Source organism: Triticum dicoccoides, unplaced genomic scaffold (genome assembly GCF_002162155.2).
Source record: "Triticum dicoccoides isolate Atlit2015 ecotype Zavitan unplaced genomic scaffold, WEW_v2.0 scaffold146700, whole genome shotgun sequence".
Classification (NCBI taxonomy): Eukaryota; Viridiplantae; Streptophyta; class Magnoliopsida; order Poales; family Poaceae; genus Triticum; species Triticum dicoccoides.
In genome coordinates this window covers 1-7,417 of record NW_021204321.1, presented here as the reverse complement: position 1 = coordinate 7,417, position 7,417 = coordinate 1, and the positions used below count along the sequence as shown (strand labels likewise).

General features: G+C 39.7%; 3 long non-coding RNA genes across 5 annotated transcripts; 1 reads left to right on the top strand and 2 right to left on the bottom strand.

The window, feature by feature from the left end:
- On the top strand, positions 1–1,274 carry LOC119343924. The gene is made up of 3 exons (XR_005166339.1): positions 1–62; positions 172–265; positions 975–1,274. It is a non-coding gene; the product is annotated as an uncharacterized LOC119343924 (long non-coding RNA).
- A 3,077-nt stretch (positions 1,275–4,351) lies between these two features.
- Positions 4,352–5,732, bottom strand: LOC119343925. Of its 2 annotated transcripts, XR_005166341.1 has the most exons (4): positions 5,569–5,732; positions 4,829–4,897; positions 4,589–4,661; positions 4,352–4,481 (listed from the first exon to the last, which is right to left on the bottom strand). It is a non-coding gene; the product is annotated as an uncharacterized LOC119343925 (long non-coding RNA). The 2 variants fall into 2 exon arrangements; XR_005166340.1 differs by having other exon boundaries at positions 4,352–4,661.
- Positions 5,733–5,796: 64 nt separating this feature from the next.
- Positions 5,797–7,381, bottom strand: LOC119343923. Of its 2 annotated transcripts, none has more exons than XR_005166338.1 (3): positions 7,165–7,381; positions 6,605–6,653; positions 5,797–5,866 (listed from the first exon to the last, which is right to left on the bottom strand). It is a non-coding gene; the product is annotated as an uncharacterized LOC119343923 (long non-coding RNA). The 2 variants fall into 2 exon arrangements; XR_005166337.1 differs by having other exon boundaries at positions 5,801–5,863.
- Positions 7,382–7,417: the final 36 nt, after the last annotated feature.

The window sequence follows — 7,417 nt, the reverse complement described above, 5'->3', positions numbered from 1 at the left end:
CCTCGACACCCATCCCAACCTTCGGGAGATTGGACTTTTTCCGCATCCTCCTATAGCAGAAGGTACTCAAGCTGCACCTAACTAATTACTCGTACACGTACGTATATTTTTCTCTCATGGCTGCCTGACCTTATTACTTTTTGCATGGATTTGATCTCTAAATCTCCCTAGGTGCTCATGATGACGATTTGTTGTGTGATAGTGATGAGGAGAACTGATTTATAATGCAGAGCGACTCACATTGCATCAGGTGTGCTCTTAAAATGTATGTCCGTATTTTCTTAACATACCCCCCCCCCCCACAACACACAAACACAAGTTTCCTTTCCCATCTCTAGAGTTCCACTCGTCGTTCCATTGATCAACTACACTTTACTGTTAGATATGGTTACTTAAGAAAATATTTACTAGTTCTACCAACATCTTTCTATTACATAGAAATCAAATAGGTGCTCCAAGTAACAAAGTATTTTTTTAAAGTGCCTTCGCAAAACCTTTATGCCTATTAGAATATGAACATAAATGTACATGGAGAGGTTTTTTTTTTACGAAAATGCTGTTCTGCAGCTTTTCATTGAATATGAGAGAGGGAAGACAACGTCTGTTAGTTACAAAATTTGCACGAAATGTGCACCTCTGCATTCTGTAGAGGTCTATGCAGCAGGTTGTTATCTTGTTACGGCCGGCTATCGTCCAAGTGTCGATGTCTTTAATCAGGCGGAGTATGACAATGTGTCCGTTTAGTCCATACTTTCTCAATGACGAAACTTTGAGTTATGCACGGCAAAACTTTATTTGTGATATAATTAAACCGTCCCCCTCAACTAGCGAAGATCACTCTAGTTAGGGCATTTTGGGTACGATGAACTTTGTTATTTATGCTTATGATATGTTGCTTCTATTTTTGCCAAGTCTGTCTCTTTCCGCTGCTCAAATATATATGTTGCACATCATCGACTCATGTAACGATGCAGGTACATAGATCATCGATGACGAAGAAGTGCTACGCCAGGAGTATACGACGAGTGGCCGGAGTATCAGGCCCAGGTTTACCGGTTTCCGGTTTCGGAGCGATAGCCAGTAGTTAGTTTAGGTTCACGCTAGTGCGAGAGAGGGATACAAACCGGCGCCTCAAGAAGTACTACATTATGTATGATGAGACATGTCATGTAACTTGTATAGCTATTCGTGATTATGATGAGACGACATGATTTGTGTTGGATGATATGATGAGACTATTATGTGTATAATATGATGAGCATATTGCATGTTTATGATATGATTAGAATACTGTATAAAACCTATAAAAAACATCGCAAATACACAGCTAAAAAAAGATATGAGAAAATATAGTAGTAGCGCTCTTTAGCGCTGGACAGGAAAACGCTACTGCTAAAGCACTTAGCAGTAGCGTTGGTACGAGAAGCGCTACTGGTAATTAGGTATAGCTGTAGCGCCTTATCAGTAGCGCGGGTACCCGTGCTACTGATACACAAAATACCCACGCTACTGCTAGGCTTTTCCCTAGTAGTGGAACGATGGGTGCCTCCTGTACATCTCTACGAATTAACATCAAACATGCCCATCAAACTCTCTGCACTGCGAGTGTGGATAAAGAGAGACCCCTGGCATCTCTCTAACCTCTCCGTGTTATTCCTCAGTTCTTTGAAGGAGTGTTGTCTCTTCGTCAGCTCGACATGAGGAGCACCCACCAAATACAATGGCTGCTAGTCATCCGTGCAAATGGGTTCCGCTGTATGGTAGTCTTTGAGTTGAATTGCGGATCAGCAACACAAATCATGTTTGAACTAGGAGCTTTGCCGAGGGCAGAAACAATTATGTTCAGCCTGAGCGTGCGGGTGGCGAAAGAGGATGGCAACTGTAGTTTCGACTTGGGCCTGCAGGGGAACCTGCTCTCCCTTCGGGCAGGGTATCTCGGTTTATATCTACTAGATGACCCGTTGCGCCATTCGAGAGGGAGCCAAGAATAGTAAGAATATTTAGAGACTATAAAATCTTGAAGCAAAAATAGATATTTCAGCATGTTGTCGATACATAGCATTATATATTACATTGCATGTCACGTTTATAGGCCAAAACAAAGGCATGAGATCAGTTCATGATAAGATCAATTCAATCCCATTTACATTGCTTTGAAAAAGCAGGATACATAGATAGAGATGCATCATATAAATAGCTCTGGTCATTTAGCTTATTGTGACTAAGATATGCAGTCATGGAACTCAGGTAGAGTGATCGCTGCATGTGCCAGCAGACATGGTCAAGGTTTGCTTGCAAGGGGGTGAGGCGGCTCGATCTGCTGAGGATCCACCTAAGGAACTGATGTGCCACCTGTGGAATGGGGCCACAAGATCATGGCAAAATGACAGGAGCACATCATTTCTTGTGGTTGCATAGCCCTCTCAAACTTTTCATGGCTGGTTTGCCACTACTTCAAATTTTCCTTGAACTATATTAAATAAGCCCCATCAAAGCATACCAAAGATGGTTTTCTGTGCAAAATAAATAAACCAAAATAATGAATGAAGCAAAATAAATATACAGCCCCTTACGACCATATATGCAGATGAAAGCTTTCAATAATGAAACAATTCCTAGCTTAACCAAAAGGCAATACCGTAGGCAAGAACACAAATTTTCAGTGAGCTGTAACAAGAAAATTCTGCTGTGCATTGTGCCATAGTTTCCTATGATCTAAACCGGTTGGAGACACGAAGTGTGCATGCATCTTCCTTTGATAGAGAACCAACTGGAGACACGAAACGTTCATATTTTACTTATAATATGAGTAAGGACAGATGAGGTTCGATATGTTTTGCATTCTTATATTTAGCTAGCATATGTCGATGCAGCTCGAGCAATATTTCACAAGCCCTTCTTTTTAAGGTCTGCAGTGATTGCATGACCAATCAACACTTATGATAACAATGCTTCTATTTATTATTTGACAAAATTACTAATCAAATTTTGAGAGTGCAACATGAGATGTATAATACCCTCAGCTCACTACAACACAACCGATTGACTACAAAATCAGCGTTGGTTCTAACATTTGAATCTAATTTACAAAATCATGATACTCAAATCAATCATGACCAGCACAATTTTTTTCCAGAAATGAACAATTAAAAATGCAGATAAGAAAAATGAGTATGGATGGCCTTATACCTTGTTATGTTCAACACCAATCCATTGATGTGGTTATCATGCAAGGAAGGAAGCGGACAATCCTTTTAACCTCACAAAATGAATGGCGATTCTTGAGTATGATAGAATTGATGGGCAACATATCCTTTTTCTTCTTCAGCACGAATGTTGTTTCATTAATCCTCTTTTGTTCATGCAAGGAACAAAGTACAGTGGCGACAACCGCAGGAAAACAAGAACATTAGCACTGGCTCATAGCAAAGATGGAACAAAGAAATTACATGTGAGAATAAAAGAAACAAAACTCGAATTTACCGGCATGTTGAGAGTGAATTACAGTGGGAATACCACCAACAAAATACAGAGCTAGCATGATATTAGTGCCTCATGGGATCAGATAATGAATCATTGGCATCAAAAGAACCTACTACTACTTTACATGAAACAAAAAAAAATATGATTACAGTGAGCACATCATAAGATGAAGTTGTGATGTTCAGGAAACACACTGTAGCTATGTATATACAACTACTACTTTACAACCTATCTTACATAGGATATTTCTTAAGTTGTTCTAATCTAAGTGAAAACATGTCTATGAGGCATCACAAATTACTGAAAAAATAATTTTGTTGTTTTCGGTTGGTTATTTTGGATCTGTCACAATTTACTGAAAAAATGATTTTGTTGTACAGTCCATTGACCATGTTTTCTAACATAAGTGTTCCAATTTAAAGTAGATCATGCTTGCACTTTTCTTCAAGGGAACACTAACTGTCCCTCTAATTCTCACAACCATGCATATGTATAACTCATATGTCAGTCGCATGGGATGAGATCATTAAAGGGCATAATAAAGTATCTATGGACATGTGACTAATTAATAGGCATTCGATATGAAGAACCTGAAACAAGAAAGAAACAGAAACCGAAGCAGAAGATTGTCAAAGAATAGGAACAGTTAAGAAAAATATAGCCGCACTTTACTTATCCAAATCAAGTGAAAATAACCAATATGCACTACATGTGTGAGATAGTATTATCTGATATAATAGATAAGCTAGCGCACACTGTCAGAAGCATAAAGCAGTAACAAAAAAATTGATTCATCAGCACCAGTGTACCATCTAAAAGTGCATTATTGTCTAGTACCTTCATTTTGTGCATAGTTTTGTGCATCCTCAACACCAAAAGCAAAAGAAACGCCTTCTGATCCGTCTCTAAAGTAAGAAAGTTTACTACCATAGAGATGTAGAAAGAGAAGGTCCATGTATGTAACTGAGAGTTGGATCATGTCCTAAACTGGGCACCGTCTACCAAAATCAATAGTCAAAACCAGCGAGCAACATGCTAGAGAAAAATCATAAGAAAGTTGATGTTTGAGGCTACTACACGCAAATATAGGGTGAGGAATTATCACCTATGCTATAGTGGAGTCATGACCAATGACCCCCTTCAAAAAATACAGATCAATCATCACCACCACAATTTTTCTGCAGGTATGAACAAGAAAAAATACAGAGAAGAAAAATGAGAATGTATGGCTTTTTATCTGTATTATTACTTAGTCAGTTTGTACTTGTCTAAAAAATAACAGAACATCTTAATATGCAGTGGAAAATGATAATTTTTTAAGATGCTGTGTCTGTGTGGAGCATACCTCAATTTGGTCCCGCAGCACTTTGATGTAGTCTACATCAATATCCATCGTGCCTGAAGTATTTGTTTTCTGCATATTCAAGAAAAAACTTATTAATATGTCTGTATTACACGACTTCTAGAGAATTACTGCACAAATGCAATTCTGAAATCTGAAATAACTAAGGTCCAAGTTAACGACAACTACGAAGGTTCTGAATTTCCGTGGGCAACAATTCCAGTTTGGATTATAATCGTCAGTTTTAATTGCACAAATTGAGTTTTCCTCCCTCCCTCCCTATCTCTCTTCTTTAAAAGAACCTTAAGTATTTTCACATGCTTTGTAAAAGAATAGATACCTCAAATGGTATAAACATCGTATCACCATCCACTTTAACTAATATTCTTAAATGACTGGGAAAACAACAAATGTGCAGCCGGCTACCCTTGCAGAATAATTCTTGCAGTGCATACAAAGAGCAGTAAAGCTCTGGTGACCGTTGAATAATAGTTTTCTGAATCTTTCTTATCTAGCACAAGAGCAAGCCTATGAATGTTCACTACGACTTCCTCTACTTTGCACATTGATATGGCTACATCTATTCGTTTAAATCTAAACCCTAAGATATCTAGAAGGAGATTATGACCTCCTTGACCTGAATTTGGGAGGCGATGTTCCAAGCTGACCTGACCTTGTGTAGCACCAAGTGAAAGAATCGAGACCAAATGAAAAATAGAGATGAAGATGCAATCAGTACCTACCTTATGAATCATGCCCTCTTACGTGAGGACGCAGGGCCTTAACATAGAACCAACCTTGTCGGCGCTGACAGACAACGGACACATGCGTCGTCTGGTTTCCTGTGATCACGAGCGAGTGCCATCTGCACAGGGGCGCGAGGAGGTCCTTGATGCTATGGACGTTGACAAAGGACGCAGGGCGCTACACCTGCAGTACGCCCCGGTGCTCGGCGTCAACCCTTGAGTAGAACCACAAGATGTTGTTCTGCAGCACGGTCAAGTACGACGCCAAACATGCCTTGCTGTTCATGTGCACCTGCTGACAGACACAATAGCCAATAATAAATAGTTTTGTTGATATGAGCACTCAAAATATTTGAAAGCAAACACGTGAACATTACAATAATAGGACAGAGCCATCAGAAATAGCTTGTTCTCACTGCAAACTGTAGAACAAATGTGTAACCTTAGTAGCCATAGAATATTGTAAATAAACGAAGATCTGTAATTATAAGAGGAATCACGTAACCAGAAAGAAGTCCAATTTAATAGCCAACGTAAAATATTATTGCTAAGCATACTAAAGAAAGGAAAACATCTGATTTATCATTAACAGTCTCTTAGCAAAACAACCAGAAAAGCAAAGTACTCTGCAAATTGTGGTATGTGTTCATTAGCCCCAGTAAAATGACTTGCTCACTTAGAATCCTTCACATAAAGTCATGAACCATAGTTCCATACATTTTTATTTGTCTCATACACCTCTCCTCATTTAATAAATGGATTCGGCTCTGAAAAATATATTACTAATGGTTAACAGAAAAGTAGAGTAGTCCCTTTGGAAAGAGCAAAGGAGAATAAAAGCACGGCTAAAATATATACCATTCATGCCCTGTCTCAACAATTTCTGTATCTCATCAGAACTAAAACCTGATACACATCTAATCAGAACTAAAACCCAGACACCTCGATCATTGCCAGCATTTAAAATCCGAACACCCTACAATCCTGTAATGCAATAACAAAGAAAATCTGAATAGTGCCAAGTACTACTTACGTTTGTCCACCTTCATTCTTCAGCATGTCCTCTCTTCTGCCTCCCTGTCCTACAATACAAAAACCAAGAAATAGAGCAATTAATCATAGCAATAAGACCAGAAAGATTGGGTCAGTTGAACTAATAGTAAGTAGGAGACACGCTGAAGATCAATAATTTACAGACATCTTTTGCAAACATGCAATGATAGCACCATTGCAGTACTGCTGCATGTATTGATCACTAATCACAATATCATGAACGGAATGTTCATGTGGCCATTCTTATCCCAAGTTATGCCACCTTCTTCTATGTGGCATGTTCTAATGCAAGTATGGACCAAGAATATGTCCTAATTACTTATTAGCACTGCAAGATAATTAGAGAACATGCAAGTCTGGGCCAGCGAATCGATTATATGTGCAGACACAAAAGAGAAAGTAGATACCCAGCCAATTAGCTAAAACTGTAAAAAAAAACAAGCAGTTAAATACCTGACTATATTTGCACTGAAACTATTGCAGCATAAGTAGCTATGGAAGGAGAGAGGCCGGAGGAGGGGAAGGATCATGGAGACGCACTGCTGCAGCTGGAGTTGAAACGGCGCAGACAAGGAGCAGCGGACTATGGGACGAGGACGTGCAGGTGGCGAGAAAGCATGACGTCGTCCCCCTTCCCCCTCCTCTCGTGGCCGCTGACCCGTCACCAGCCAGCAGTCTTGTTGCTGCTTCCCTCGTCTCCTTCTTCCTCAACCTCAACTGCGTGGGCTCAGCTCCAGATCCTCCGCCGCGACCTGGCGCCACGGCCAACGGGAGAGTAACAGGGAATGAGGCC